The 15,190-nt window shown below is 36.3% G+C and overlaps 1 long non-coding RNA gene across 1 annotated transcript; it reads right to left on the bottom strand.

The window, feature by feature from the left end:
- Window positions 1-12,703: 12,703 nt before the first annotated feature.
- Window positions 12,704-13,538, bottom strand: LOC137385309 (uncharacterized). Its single transcript, XR_010977762.1, has 2 exons — window positions 13,456-13,538; window positions 12,704-13,333 (listed from the first exon to the last, which is right to left on the bottom strand). It is a non-coding gene; the product is annotated as an uncharacterized lncRNA (long non-coding RNA).
- Window positions 13,539-15,190: the final 1,652 nt, after the last annotated feature.

Raw genomic sequence — 15,190 nt, 5'->3', positions numbered from 1 at the left:
GCTTCTATTTAGAAGCAAGTGAATAGAATAAGTCTTTTTGATCTGTCGTTAGTTCAAGTCAAATTTAGTAACTTATGCATCAAAAGTTTTAGATCAGGTTATATAAAAACTTGAAAGATATTACAAACCTAATATTTTCCGCACTTGGTAATTATTATTATTATCCAGTAGTTAGTTCTAAAACTGAAGCATTGATACATCTTAAAATGAAAATTCCATTTGATTAGTAGACTCAACTAGTTGAGGCAAGTTATAAGATGCAATATAGAAGCACTTATGTGATGTTGTGGTCAAATGATAGTCTGACCTTTCACTTTTTATGAGAGACTTGCATAATTTAACCAGAAAAACTATTTGAGGGGTGGCTCAAAGTTAGGTTACCAAAGCCTATAGTCAAAACTGCTGACATAGTATTTGATCAATCGGATAAAAAATATTCCATTTATTAAAATGATTAACAAATCTAGCGTGTCACTAATTTGCTCAAGTCAAATAAGACAACACATTACTAAAAAAAAGCTTTTAAATAACTCAATTTTCAAATTATTTGAATAGAAGGAGTGTATTCAAAATGCAAAGTAATGACCTGAATAACAATTACTCAAACATGTTAAAGCATCGTCTAACAAAGTTTTCCATCCTACTCAATTCAGAAACAGAGCTTGCGCAGATTCACATGTAGTTTCATGAATAAATTATTAGATGCAGTTTAGGTTTAACATCTGCTCCCTTCGCTACATTTTAACTACCGAAACATAGTCATTTTCAAAGTTTTTCTAATGGTTGTATGCCATAAATCTAATAAATAATTTTGAACAAAAAATATAACCAGTGGCTTGGATATATTAAACAAAGCATTCCTAACAGAACAGTGAATCAATATTTTGTTGCAACAATAAAACAATCTAAATGACAAGTTTCTGTAAAATTGAAAATAATAGCTGTTGCCTCAAATAGTTTAGCTGATGCTATGCTGAAAGTAACAAAATGAATGCTTGCAAGCAACTCAATTCACTCGATCCGTAAGTTTTTTTCGAAAACGTAATACTCTAATCTGCTATACTGTTGAATCAATGTTGATTAGAAACGTACATGGACAAACAGGTTAGAAAACCATTGTTACCTGGCAATTATAATCTTAGACAATTCGACACATGCGCAACAAGAAGCAGACGAGAAAAGGCATGTGAAAACGATGACTACTAAAGAACGTTCTTGGGGACAACAATTATTTTAGGGCTGACCAGCCAGTTTTAGAAGACTTATCGAATGCTGACAAACTACAACATTAATTGGTAATTATCAAAACATAACATGGTAGCAGCAAGTTGATGATACTCTTAGGATAGTAGACCCGCATCCGTTTGCTACTATTATGGCTCGGTAAGATTTGATGTGTGTAGTAGAATCTGCTAGTGATTTAGAGTACAACCATCATTCTCATTGTTTCGAAGCTCTTCTTTATTCGTAGTGACTGATTGTCGCAGTCTGGGTTGTGCTCTTGGAGCATATTCAGTGAATGGAGTTTATCGTTTCACAGATTGGCCGTGAGTTTGCTGCAACTGCTTACATAGATACATTGGGTTTGTCTCCCCCTAAAAAGTTGTGTGTAAATTCGGGCGATGTGGCTGAGGGGTGGAGAAAATGGAGAGCCTTTGAAAATTATTTGGTTGCTATCAATGTAGTTGCTGCTACTCCTAGGGAAGATGTAAATTTTTCTGCTGGCAATGCTGCTAATTGGTTAAGACAGATTGCCATTCTGAGGCATTGTATTGAAGAGGAGGCTGTAGAGATACTAGATCAATTTGATTTAGATGATGATGCTGCTGCTAAGAAAGGCTGCTCAATGTACTTGGAATGTTTGAAGCATACTTCAACCTGAGACGTAATAGGCTTTATGAGTGATATGTGCTTTGGTCCCTCAGAGGGCGAGGGCATCGATGTGTTTGTGAAGCACACAAGCAGCTAAGTGTGAATTTGGGGAAATGAAGGAGATAATTATGCTCTGTAGGGGTGAATTTGACATAAGGATATCAAGATAAGAGAAAATTTGCTCATGGACCCTTTACACTTTGTACATAATGCACTTTGTACATAATGCACTTTACACTTAGTACATAATGCACATGCACTTTAGTACGTTACACTTTTGCAATGCACACTTCAGTGTGTGCAATTAATCTCAAACAAGCATCAGAAATAAAACAAACTCGGTTGAGTAGTATGAATACTAACAAGTTGATTGATGCAATTGCCCATGATAAAGCTGGAAAATCCACTTCGACTCTACAAAATTTAAAGTGCAAATTCTGCACATTAGAGCATGTTAAAGGTAAGCGACCTGCCTATGGCGAGGACTGTCGGAAATGTGGACAAAATAATTCTGAAAAAGCTTGCACCAACCAAGAAGTTGGTAATGTAAATGCAAGTGATAACAAGGCAACTGCTTTCAATGATTACTTCGTGGGTATGATAAAAAAATTAGCAATCAAGGTCCTGGACTAACTGCTATACCCTCACAAGCAAAAATTAGGAACATGAACTGACATTCAAAATCGATACCGGTGCTGAGGCTAATGTTTTTCCCCTGAAAATAGCACAGGCTCAATGCTGACATCCACCCTAGCTCCGCTGGTTTGACATTGTATACACGTCACAGGATATACAATGCCGGAAATACAAAACTGTGTAAAGCAAGGCAGCGCACGAGCTAATGTGTGGTTTGAGCTAGTTGATACCAATCTCCATTCTATATTGGGATTGAGCTCTTGCATGACCCATGGTCTTGTGCGACACATAGATGATGTAGGCACAGAAAACCTTCTCACTGAGTATGTGTTTGTTTCACTGGTATGGGATGCTTGGAACAGAAGCACACTATCAGGATTGATCCCAATGTGAAACCCATCTTCAATAGACCGCGGAGAATACTGTCGGCTATGATGGAGAAGCTCAAGGCATAATTGAATAGGGTGGAAATGAATGGAACTATATCGAGAGTGGATCAACCAACGGAGTGGGTCAACAGTATAGTGGTTGTCAAAAAATGGAGCAGTCAAGATTTGTTTAAACTCAAAAGAACTCAACAAAGCAGTACTGAGAGAGCACCCACCCCATACCGAATTGGATGACATAGCCCACAAGTTTGCAAGTATGCTCTGTTTGATATGAAACATGGGTACTGGCGTGTGAAGTTAGACAATGACAGTAGACTGCTGACTACATTTGGATCACCATTTGGAAGGTTTGCTTTCAGCCATGTGCCATTTGGGATTGCATCAGCTGCTGGAAATTTCAAAAAACAAGTTGAACACATTTTTGGCCATCTACAGATGGGCCTATACTTTGATGACATTGTCGCTCATGAAAAAGACCATAAAGATCTTGACCAAACTGTCAGAAACCTGCTTCAGTGTACGGGCAAGCCCAACAACAAGTTCAACCCTGAAAAGTTTCAGCTGAACAAAATAACTTATCTTGGCCACATTGTTTCGGCAAATGGACTTGAGCCAGACCCTAAGAAGATAAAGGTCATAGTAAAAATGCCAAACCCTACTGACAAGCATAGGATACAGAGACTGCTTGGAACACTCAATTTTCTCCATGGTATCATTCCTGACACCAATTTGCGCTTTTCTAAAAGCTGAAGGGGAATGGTTTTGGGGACCTGAACTCAACAGAGCCTTGAACACTAGAAAAAAAACTCATCAGTCAGCCTGTATTGCAGTATTATAATACCCAACAGCCAACTACACTGCATATAGACTCATCTCACGCTGGCCCAAGTGCTGTTTTACTCCAAGATAGCCCATCCCATAGCCTATGCTTCGAGGGCTCTCACAGAGACAGAGCAGAACTGGCAACAAATAGACAAAGAACTGCTAGCCATTCTCTTTGGTTGCGAAAAGTTTCACTGCTACATTTATGGACAGAAAATTGATGTATAGACAGACCACAAGCCATTGGTTGCAATTGTATAAAAGTCGCTACACAACGCCTCACCAAGACTAAAAAGTTGCTACTGAGACTATTTTGATATGATTATCGGCGCATCTCCTATGTACCTTGCTAGTATTTATATTTCGCTGACACACTCTCGAGCATACATTGCTGGTGAATCTGGAAAAGGCCCGGAAGAAATGGTCATGATCCATACTATTCAGATGGAATCGCATGCAAAGGAATATTGATTGTGATGCTCCATGATGCAAAAGTTGACCAGTCCTATGGTAGGTAGGTAGATCTGAAAATGTAAATGACAAGTACCAGCTAACTTACACCCATATATGGCTGTGCGAGATGAGCTTCACATTCGAGATGATCTGATATACCGATGTTAGCAACTCGTCCTACCTCATCAATTGAAAAACAATATTTCTTACAAGCGCGTCGAGGATATCTAGGAATACAAAAATGTTGACAAAGAGTTCGCCATAGCATTTTTTGACCTAGAATATTTACTGACATGAATGAGATGGTTTCTCGCTGTTTATCGTGCCAGAAATCTGCTAATCAGCAGCAGAGGAAGCCTCTTATCCTGCATGAGGTGCCATCTCTACCATGGCTTAGACTCGAGATGCCCATTCTGGAATGCCACAAAAAAAATTTTCTTGGTTGCTGTACATTCTTACTCACACTTTCCAGGGTTGAGGCAGCTCAAGCAAAAGAGGATTGAAAATGTCGTAGCTGCACTAAAGTCTATCTTTGTATTCATGGGATACCAGCCAAGATTGTAACTGAAAACATGCTATTTTTCAAGGCTTGACTGTCTACCTTTGCAAGTGCAAGAACTAGTGATTCAACATTGTCATTTTCAGTCCCAAATATCCCACTCTAATGGGATGGCTGAGCGCTATGCAAACGCGATGAAGCAGTTTTTCAAAAATCTGATGATGGTCATGGATATATTTATGCTGCATTGTTTGCTTACAGACAGATACCGCTAACTGGTTTGCCTTTTAGCTCAGCGGAATTATAACTTAGTGACTGCATTCATGGACCATTGCCTTTAACAACACCAACTATGCAACCACTGGCACTGAATGCATATAACAATCCCGTCTCATGACACGCAGATCAGAAGGTTGAGCATGACCATAAAGTAGTACAAACACTAAATCGCTCGTGATTAGAGACAGTGTGCATGTTCAAACACCTGATGACAGCCAGTGGGATCCTGAAATGATAGTGGCAAATCATGACCAGCCGAGATCATACATTGTAAAAACTGGGTCTTCTTAGGTGAGACACAACAGAGCTCATCTAAACTTGACAAGAGTGCTGATGCTAAAAAAGCTGAGATGTCTGAGGCTGGAGAACAATGTCAACATGCAGCATGGGAATCGACAGACGAAATGTCAACACCAGCTACAGTAACCCCTCGGAGGACTTGTCGAAGCAACAAAGGAACTTTGCTCCAGAAGTGCGCTGAGTTCAAGAAAAAGTAACAGGTAGTTTCTTCCAAACATAATTAGTTCACTAAGTTATTCTTGTTCCTTTCTGCTCAATGTTTATTTCAAGAATCATCCTATAAAATATTTTATTATTATTATTTAGAAACGTACATAGTGAACTTGGTTAGAAAACCAATGTTACTTGGCAACTATAACCCGAGACAATCGACACAAGCGCAATAAGAAGCAGACGATGATAGGTGCATAAAGACGACAACTACTAAAGAACGTTCTTGAAGGCTTTGTATTTAGTTTAGGGCTGACAGCCAATTGAAGTAGACTTTTCGAATGCTGACAAACTACATCACCCACTAGCAATTATCGAAACATAACAATACATAATTGTTTTTTAATTTCTAAATTGCTACTAGCGCCCAGCGTTGTCGTTTCTCATCTTTCGCCAGGGCACTTTTCTCGTACATAGTAATTTCTACTAGCACAACATCGCATGGTTTTCTAGTCCTGCATTAAAACATTTGAACTAATTCGTGTGAACCACGCAATTTTAAGTTTCAGTCACACCATTAAAAGCAATATAATTTTATTAAATGATTGAGTACCAAGTAAATTTAAACTAAAACTAAAACTAGCGGAATTGCAGCATGTGTAACGCACGTTTGCAAAAACCGGAAACGATTTCAAAGAAGAAAAATTGTTTTGATACAAACGCAAAATTAGCGGCTCAACGATATAACCAGGGTCGCATACAGACGTCCCTTGTCAGAAGCTGTAGAGATTTTTAGAGTTATCTCCTATGTAGGCCTACCTGAATTCTACTCTTTACACATTAGAGTGGCAGTTGTCCCGCAGTGGCCCGCAGTTGTGGCATTAGAGTACATTTTAGTGGTTTTACGATGAATTATTCTGTATTAATATTGTATGTATTGTTTGAGCTGTAATTTGTCATAATATCACAGTCTGTGTATTGTATTTCATGTGTACATATTTCACACATTCTTTTTATGACTACTTCTGTGAGCCTATGCCAGACAGTGATTTCAAGTCCAGTTAACCTTCTCTTGAGTAATAGTATTAACAAGTGAACTAAACTCTATCAAAAATCTGATGGGCTGATATTTTTTGTTGAGGTGTTCTTCAGATGTATTTGATGTCTCTTATGAAAACAAAGGCTTCTAGTTCTAGCTGGTAAAGACTATCCCATGGGGTTTGATCACTATACAGCTTAGTTGAGGCAAGGTATGTTAATTTGTAACTTCATGACTTGGTGATATATATGAGCGATCATTATTATGGTAAGCAACAGTCATATTTTACAAAAAAATTTTCTATAAAGTGGCTGTATTTATCATGTTGATGACGCATGGTTACAGAAACAGCATTCATACTTAAATCCTTAATACTACAAAAAAATTTATGAAGAATTAAAATAAAATATACAACATAGTAAAGACTAGACTTGAAAAATCAATTGGAAACTGAATGATTAATGGATAATACTGCAGCAATAATGTGGCAATGATTGTTTCTCTTATTGGAGATTTAATGGGGAATGGAGATTTACTGTCATACACACATTTGAGAATACAACGTTTCAAGGATACCCCTCATTTGGTAAAAAATATATAGATAAATTTTAATTATAAGTAATTGGTTAACCTCGGGTTATATTCAAAAGTAAGTCTGCAGCTAAACATAAATAAGGTAAAATTCAAAGTGACAAAAGAACTCTACAGTAATATAGTTATAAGTAAAGTAATTGCGTACAGTAAAACTTTTCTACAAAGTTGAATGCTTTCTACATTGCAAACCTGTTTGGAGGAGTCGCTTGTCCGTGGTTTTGTTTGAAATAAATTTGATATGCCCAGAATTGAACAGTTCAAAATATAGCACAACTAGCCGAACGCCAAGCATTACACGGATAATAGAATAATTACCTAATGGCTTCTAAAATCTAAAAACTAAAATCTTCACTAAAACAATCGTTACCTGTAATGGTCAATAGTGTTAGTTATTATCCTCAAGCAAGCGCTTCAAGCGTGATTATGTATTTGCTCAATGGGTTCATAAGATTTTGGTGGCTCAATGGGTAAGTTTGTGGCTTCTAGATTTAGACATCCTGAGATCAAATCCAGTGTTGAGTGAATTTTTCATTGCTAGATTTTATTGGGTATAACTGGGCAAAGGGTGTATTTTCTTGGGTATAACTAGGCAAAGGGTGTATTTTATTGGGTATACCTGGGCAAAGGGTGTATTTTATTGGGTATAACTGGGCAAAGGGTGTAACAAAAAGACTAACTCGAAGATTTATCTACATGTATATATAGGTATGTAAAATCATCATTTGGTTCATGCAAAGAGGTTTTCATTGTTAGTAGAGTGTTTGCATTCGTTTAGTGATTGCAGCTCCAATTTAACCTGTTGTATGTGAAATTGTTAATCTGTTACAGTCACTTAGATGAAAATCCAAATGATGGATAGATTATTGTTTGCATTGCTGATTGTGTCATAGTTACATTGCAAGTAATCTCTATATTTCTCAAAGTTTGTGAATATGTATGTATGTCCCTCCAGCTATAGTTATTAAAATTTTGGAACAAGGAATCTGTACCGAAGAAGATTTGATCTCGGACCCCCCTCCTTATTTACCAATCCAACACCGTTACGATTTGGCCACAGAGATTGATAGACTTACTAGGCCATATATGTCGCTATATGGGAACAAATACCATGAGCAAAGTCATGGTGTACCGTTATTAGAAGCCTTTGCTATTATTAGTAAGCTTACTGAAATTTTCTATTGGCAATCTGCCCGGCTAATAGCAAGTGGCAGACAACTCTCATTACTTCTCATTGTTTATAAGCTGATTTTTAATACCCGGACAACGCCGGGTAGCACAACTAGTGTTATACAAGTTTTAAAGTAATGAGAGCTGTGTTAATCTTTACGAGGAATAAGAGCTAAATCCTTGAAGGTGAAGGTTGAAGGTTGAGAGAAAATATTGCATCATACAGGATTCAAACTGACAAGATTGGACTTCTCCGCCTCTGGATTCAATAATAATTGTGCATATACACTTATTCTTTGTATTTTCTTGACACACGCAACCATCTTTCACGGCACATCAGATTTTCAGGGTACTAGTAGAATATAATAAGACAAAAAAAGACAAAAAAGTTAAAAAGAAAGTCAACAGAATAAACATGATGAAATTAGTGTTGGCTTTAAAAAGGGCGTCAGAGGAAAGACTCTTGGCACATCTAAACCAAAAGAGTTTTGGGACGCTTTTGAGCAATTGAAGATTGTCATTTGACATACCTTGGTGTGTCTAAACCTTGACACACCTTGGTGTGTCTAAACCTTGACACACCTTGGTGTGTTTAAACCTTGAGGAAGTATGATGGATAAATGGTAGGAACAAATTGCTAATTTTGGTGTTTAATGAAAATTACCTACGCAACCGGCAATATTTTGCAAAAGTAGGTGCCTATGTTAGTGTGCTACGAGTAGCCACAACCTAGTGCTTTAGAGCTCCTGACCTGTAGCAACAGCTTGTGGTTCAATTTCCAGAATAGTGGTGCCAAGAGGTGCATTCGATCTTAAATTGTTTTCTTTAGCAAATCACGTCATGCAATCGTTTACCTGGAGCCCCTGGAGTCAGAGCCCCTGGAGTCACATGCAATCGTTTACCTGGAGCCAGATGAGAAAAAAGAGAAGAATTGTTAGTGTTGTTAACATTTATTTGAGTTCTTAAAAGTACTTTCAAAGACGAGGGTATCAGCTCCACTTTGGTATCAGTTGTAAAAATTCATTAAAACAGCAATGTTATGCTTTGTTTTACCAAAAAAATGATTTGGGCTCAAAATGGACGTAGAAAGTCGAAATTTGGCACACTGTCTGAAAGATAATACTCGCTACCCACCAAAAAATCACTGTGTTTGTTAGATATGGGCCTATATGAAGAATATTTAAATTCATTACTCATAGCTTTCATGATCACCCTTTCGGTGTTGTAAAATCAGTTGTTGTTTGCACATTACATGTAGTTTTAAACTAGTTTTTTATAATACTCATTTTAGATATGTTTCAATATTGTATAATAATTTTAATTTTTGTTAGTTGAGCAATTTGATAGCTAAAACAAGTAGTTAAACTCTTGAGTCAAACTCCATTGAGTTAAACTCAAGTCTGTCTGTTCATGTAGCATAAATACTGCCACAATCATAAAGCGTCACCAACTCTGTGTTTGCACCCAAAAAAGACACTTGAATAGTCAGCTTCAAAGTGAACAGCTTGAGGAAATCTGACTATTTTTTTATCATAACAGGGTGATTGGCATCAATACCGAGAATCATAAGGATAATTGTTAAGTATGTTTGATTTGATTTTAACTTTATCTATTTGTATTTATTTATTATTCTAACAAATCGTTGAGTCTCTTTTGGTGGTCACAACAAGTAGTGTAAAAATAAGCATTAGGCACGACTTTCTTTGTAGGTTTTAGCAGAGAATAGCGAAATTGTTTCAACTCCTTCCTGTTGCCGGTACCTACAGTACGAGGCCTCACGATGCAACAAGTGTGAATTGTCCCCTCTTCACTCCAACATGACCACTGTGCTAATTATGAAAATGTAAATGACACTTGTCAGATACACAGGGTAGTTCTCGATGGTAAAAACTAGCATTACAAGTTATCCATAGCTATACTGTATAAACTTCATCAAAAGACTAAAAATAGCTAGGGAACAAAGTTTAATTTTAAACTACGTTAACTCAATGTTCAAAACACCTTTTAGTAATGTATAATCAGCAAACTCGGGTATATTTGCACATACCGGCTTTTACGAGTTATTTTACATAAGGACAGTTTTAGGGCCTTTATGTTGACTTCTTAAATTGACTTGATGTTCTTTAATTTTATTTTAGTTTTTAATATTTAATTTTTAAATATTTTACTTTTTTTCCTTAATATTTCTTTAATCCTCCTTTTTGTTATATAAAGTAGAGTGAACAAAGAGTGATCTAAGGCACTTTTCAATACATTTTAAAATAGATAATTCTACAGTGCAATGCGACAGGTTGGTCAAATATAGAGCTATTTTTTGGGCTCATCTTTAACATGTCAAAACTGTTATAAATGCTCACAACTTGGATGAGGGGACAGGAAAAAAGGAGAGGTTCTAAAGTTATGGAACAGCTTTTAGTCAAACTCCAAGTTCAACCGGGATATCTCGAATATTGCAGCTGTTTCCTGTCTTTTTGAAAGTGATACTGAAGCCATAATTCCAAAACAAAAGCGAATCTGGTTAAAATCAGCACAAATAATAAAGTCATAACCCATTATCTACGTCTTCAAGATGAGATCTTATGCTAAGTTTTCTAAAGTTGACTCTTTATTAATATTTTACAATAAGGTAAAGGAAGAGGCAGCAGCGTGAACGAGGGTAAGGGTGAAATAAAACCAGATAAAAAGCACATGCTGCCTGTTAATTATAAAAGGATTTGAAATATATTATAAAACGGTGCTAATTTTAATAGGTCAGGTGATTTAGAATGATAGACTTTTACCAATGAGCTTTGGTTTAACTATAAAAATTTTAAACTTACCCGTGGGTGTTGGTCTGTTATTAATCTGTTGCTAATTTCTGTTTGTTTTTTGTTTACTGATTGTTTAGTTCATGCACAAATGATGGTTGATTATTTTTGGTTTGCCTATTGCTGCTAACCTGCAGATAAATAATTTATTTTTTCTTTTATTTATTGGACTATATTATCTTATTTAATACCACATTATATAAATTGAAACTTTTTAAAACTATTAGTATTAAAAATCATCTTATAAACAGTGACAGGTAATGTAGTTGCCTGCCACTTGTCATAAGCTTGGCACATTGCCAATGGTTAATTTGAGTAAGCTAGTAACCTAATTGCTGAAGTTACTAATAAGATCCGTGAGAGCAAGCATAAAGTGACATTGCACAGTATGTCAGCGGTATGCGTATTTTTACCCACATAACGAAATATATCGCCTCAGTGAATCTGTCAACCTCGTGTAGCTCAATTGAGAAGATATTTGCCTGGTGCAATGGGAGGTTCTGAGATCAAATTTGGCATGAAATAAATATTTCATTCCTGAAATTTCAATAGCTATAGCTGGACAAACCGAAACACACAAACTTCGAAATTTATGTATATAGATTAGCTATTAGCTATTGTTTTTAGCCATTGTCAACAGGAAATGAAAAGGAAGTTACATCTGTAGTTTTTTCTTTGTTAATATTTTGGTTTTTTATTGACTTGGCTTATACTTGCCTTATTTCTTATTGACCATCAAAAAATAAGTTGCCTAATAAAATAGTTAACAGCTATCAGTTTAAAATTGGGTTCCTCCATTTGTTACTCAAAAGTATTTTTTGACTGAGAGCGTGTGTTTAATATTTGTTATGAACATGTATATTTAGCAGTATCTCTCAACAATCACACAAATTATTACAGGTGTTAAAAAGACATGCTTGGAACTAAACCAGCCAGCAGGTTCGTATCCCTAAAGAGCATAAACACAGAGTTTTACAGAGAGTCTTACTAGGCGAAGAGTCACCAATCAATTTGAAGTTGGTAGTTTGAATACCTACCTACGTTTGCTGTGATCATTATGTATAGGCCTACTATTTTTTAGGTCAGTAAAGATTTGTTCATTCTATCTTAATTAGGAACACAAATGGTAAGCGGTTGTTGACAATGACAACCCTACCTCATAAACTAAAGAGTAGACACATGCCCCACTTCTCCTTTTTTTCCAGGAGCTTTTCAAAATAGTAGCATTGATATGTGATTAAGCAAGTCTCTCAGTCAACTAAGCCGATAATATTATGGAACGTTTGATGTTTTGGCAAAAATAAAATGGAAGGTTGGCGGCGTGGGAGAATGTAGAATACATGTACATATATAAGTACAAGTCGAAACTGTAATTCTAATACTACTGTCTCCTGCAAGAGTTGTTGAACTTTGAGTGACACAAGTTATAGAACTGATGCAATCACCTATCAGAATCACTACTGACTAGATTGAACAAGCCTGCAAGCAAACTGAAACCATCTAAGTTTTTCTCTTTAGCCTGTTTTTTGCTCCAATAGGATTGCTTTTGCAAGTTTGCTCTATATCAGGGGTGTCAAACTCATTTTCACCGAGGGCCACCTCAGCGTAATGGCTGTCCTCAAGGGGCCAGATGTAACTTATAATTGTAATGAAATGTAATCGAATAATATAAAATAACTTAAACTAGTCTTTGATATTAAATAACTCTGACTTTATTACTTAAAGTTGCAAACAGAACAGTTGCACAGCAAAACATGCAGAACACTTGTTTTCGAAAAAAAATCAGAAAAGTTACACAATACCCATCAACATGGGCATACTTTCAGTAAAATCAAAAATTGTGAGCTGCTAAGAACATGAATTTGTTGGCATAGACACATTAAATCTGCAAACACTAAATAATTGCAACAGCAGCAACACAAAATCAATATGTAAGCAGCAAAAATTCAAAAAATTATTTGCTATTTGCTGAAACAAAATTAGACTTGCACCAAAGAAATTACAAAATATACAGTGTTTGACTAAAATTAGTAATTTATTACATACAATACAAAGTTATGAATATTATTTATACATGTACAGTTAGTCATGAACATGAAAATCACGAAACTATAATTTCGAATTTTTCCTCGCGAGTATTATCTTCATAACATAGCAAATCTACATCCCAATATAACTCAAATAAACTGTCATTAACATGTTTCAAACAATAAAATTATGTTCAGTAACTCTGTTCTTGACTTTTCAGACTTCAGGAGCCGCTCTAAGAATGAATATGATCCTATCGAGATTGAATGATAACTTTTGTCTGACTACGGTTGACAGCCTAAAAAGTGCATTTTTATTCGAGTGTAACGATGCAAATTGACAAAATTAAAAGTTAGTAAAAACTTTGAAACATTAAAAATAATGTTTCAATTTGATTTATGCAGTCTTTCACTGTCTTACCCCTTCTGAATCTGCATATTTACTTCTGGAGTTGAAAAAAATTGATCGCGAACGATAAATTTTAAAGCGACAGCGATGATTTTCGTTTCAGTAGATGTCGCATTGGGCGCAGTAATTTAGTTATATCTTTTGCCAGAGAGATCATTGAGGTATATATGTACGTTTGTTTGATTGGCCAGAAAGATTTTTTTTGACTAATCAAAATTATTCCTATGTAATGTAAAAATTTTAGAGACAAGATAACTCACGTTGGTGTGCCTATCAACGTTATAAATACGGGAGAATGAGTCTCGGGCGAATGACTAATGAAGCCCTCGCGGGCCACATAAAATGAGGTGGCGGGCCACATGTGGCCCGCGGGCCATGTGTTTGACACCTGTGCTCTATATGATTAAACTGGTTTTAATCTGATAGATTGCTTGATTTATAATTACTATTATAATTACTGATTATAATTAGGGGAGAGTGGGGTAGGTTGAGCCAGAGGACAGGTTGAGCCGTAGTGATTTTTTGAAAACCATTACACATTAAAAGTTGTGTTCTTTTCCAGAAGGTCAACGCTCAATGTCAGCCATTTCAAAACCATTGGCAATTGCATCAGATGCATGGTGAATGAAATATTTCTAAAATAGTGGAAAACACCCTAATAAGTAATTCTCGTCTACCATAATCAACCGACTGTATTTTTTTCCCATTTTTGTTTACAATCTTCTCATTAACATATATTTAGAAGCAGCATGTTTATGTTAATTTCTTCTTAAATTACCAATGACTTCCAAAGATATTTATTTATTTTGGCATTTGAATTCAACATGAGCATAAGGAGCAGGTTGAGCCAATTGGCTTGGGGGCAGGTTGAGCCAATTGGCTTGGGGGCAGGTTGAGCCAGGCTCAACCTGCCCCCCAAACAAATTGGGAGATATATAATCTAGATGAAGTGGGCATTGCAACTGTCCAGGTGCTTGCTGAAGTGATTAGCTCTAAGGGTAAAAAACAGGTTGGAGCCGTTGCATCCCATGAGCGTGGCGAACTTTCTACTTTGTGCTGAGCAATAAGTGTAGGTGGAAATTACATACCACCTTTTTTCATATTTCCGAGTGTCGTCATGAGACTCTGCTACTGTTACTAATAATGATATGCTACAAACTACTTCCGCTCAAGAGTACACACCTATTCAGCTTCTAAGAGAAAAGTCATACACCAACAAATTATGCCTCTGCCTACCGCAGGACTCGGAAATCGATCTAGATGTAAAAGAAAAAAAGACAAGGTATGCAATACTGACTGACACCCCAGAAAAAAATCAGACTAGAGGAGGGGTTCTGATAAACAGAAAATTAGGAAGAAACAAAATTCTATCGAAGGCGAGATCACAGAACAAAGGCATGAATCCACATCAGAAGAACTAGCAAAAAAGATGTTAGATACAAACAGTGACAGCATGGATGACGAGCAGTTCATGATATAGCTACTCAACTGACAAAGGAAACACTAACTATAAACAGTCATGTACTAGTGAAATATGCCACCCGGAGAAAAACTCAAACCTACTATGTCGAGCTATTATCGGTGTAGAAAACAACCTGTACAAAATAAACTTTATGCGTAAAGCTAGTGGTAGTGCGGCCTTTTTTATCTACCCTGAGAAACAGGACATGGATGAGAACATTGTAAAAGAGAATATTGTTATGGACTTGGGTAATCCTATTAGAGTTGGTAGAACCAGTCGACTAGT

This window comes from Watersipora subatra, chromosome 1 (assembly GCF_963576615.1).
Source record: "Watersipora subatra chromosome 1, tzWatSuba1.1, whole genome shotgun sequence".
NCBI classification, from domain to species: Eukaryota; Metazoa; Bryozoa; class Gymnolaemata; order Cheilostomatida; family Watersiporidae; genus Watersipora; species Watersipora subatra.
Note: the sequence above shows the minus strand (reverse complement) of the source record. Positions and strands in the feature narration are given on the sequence as shown.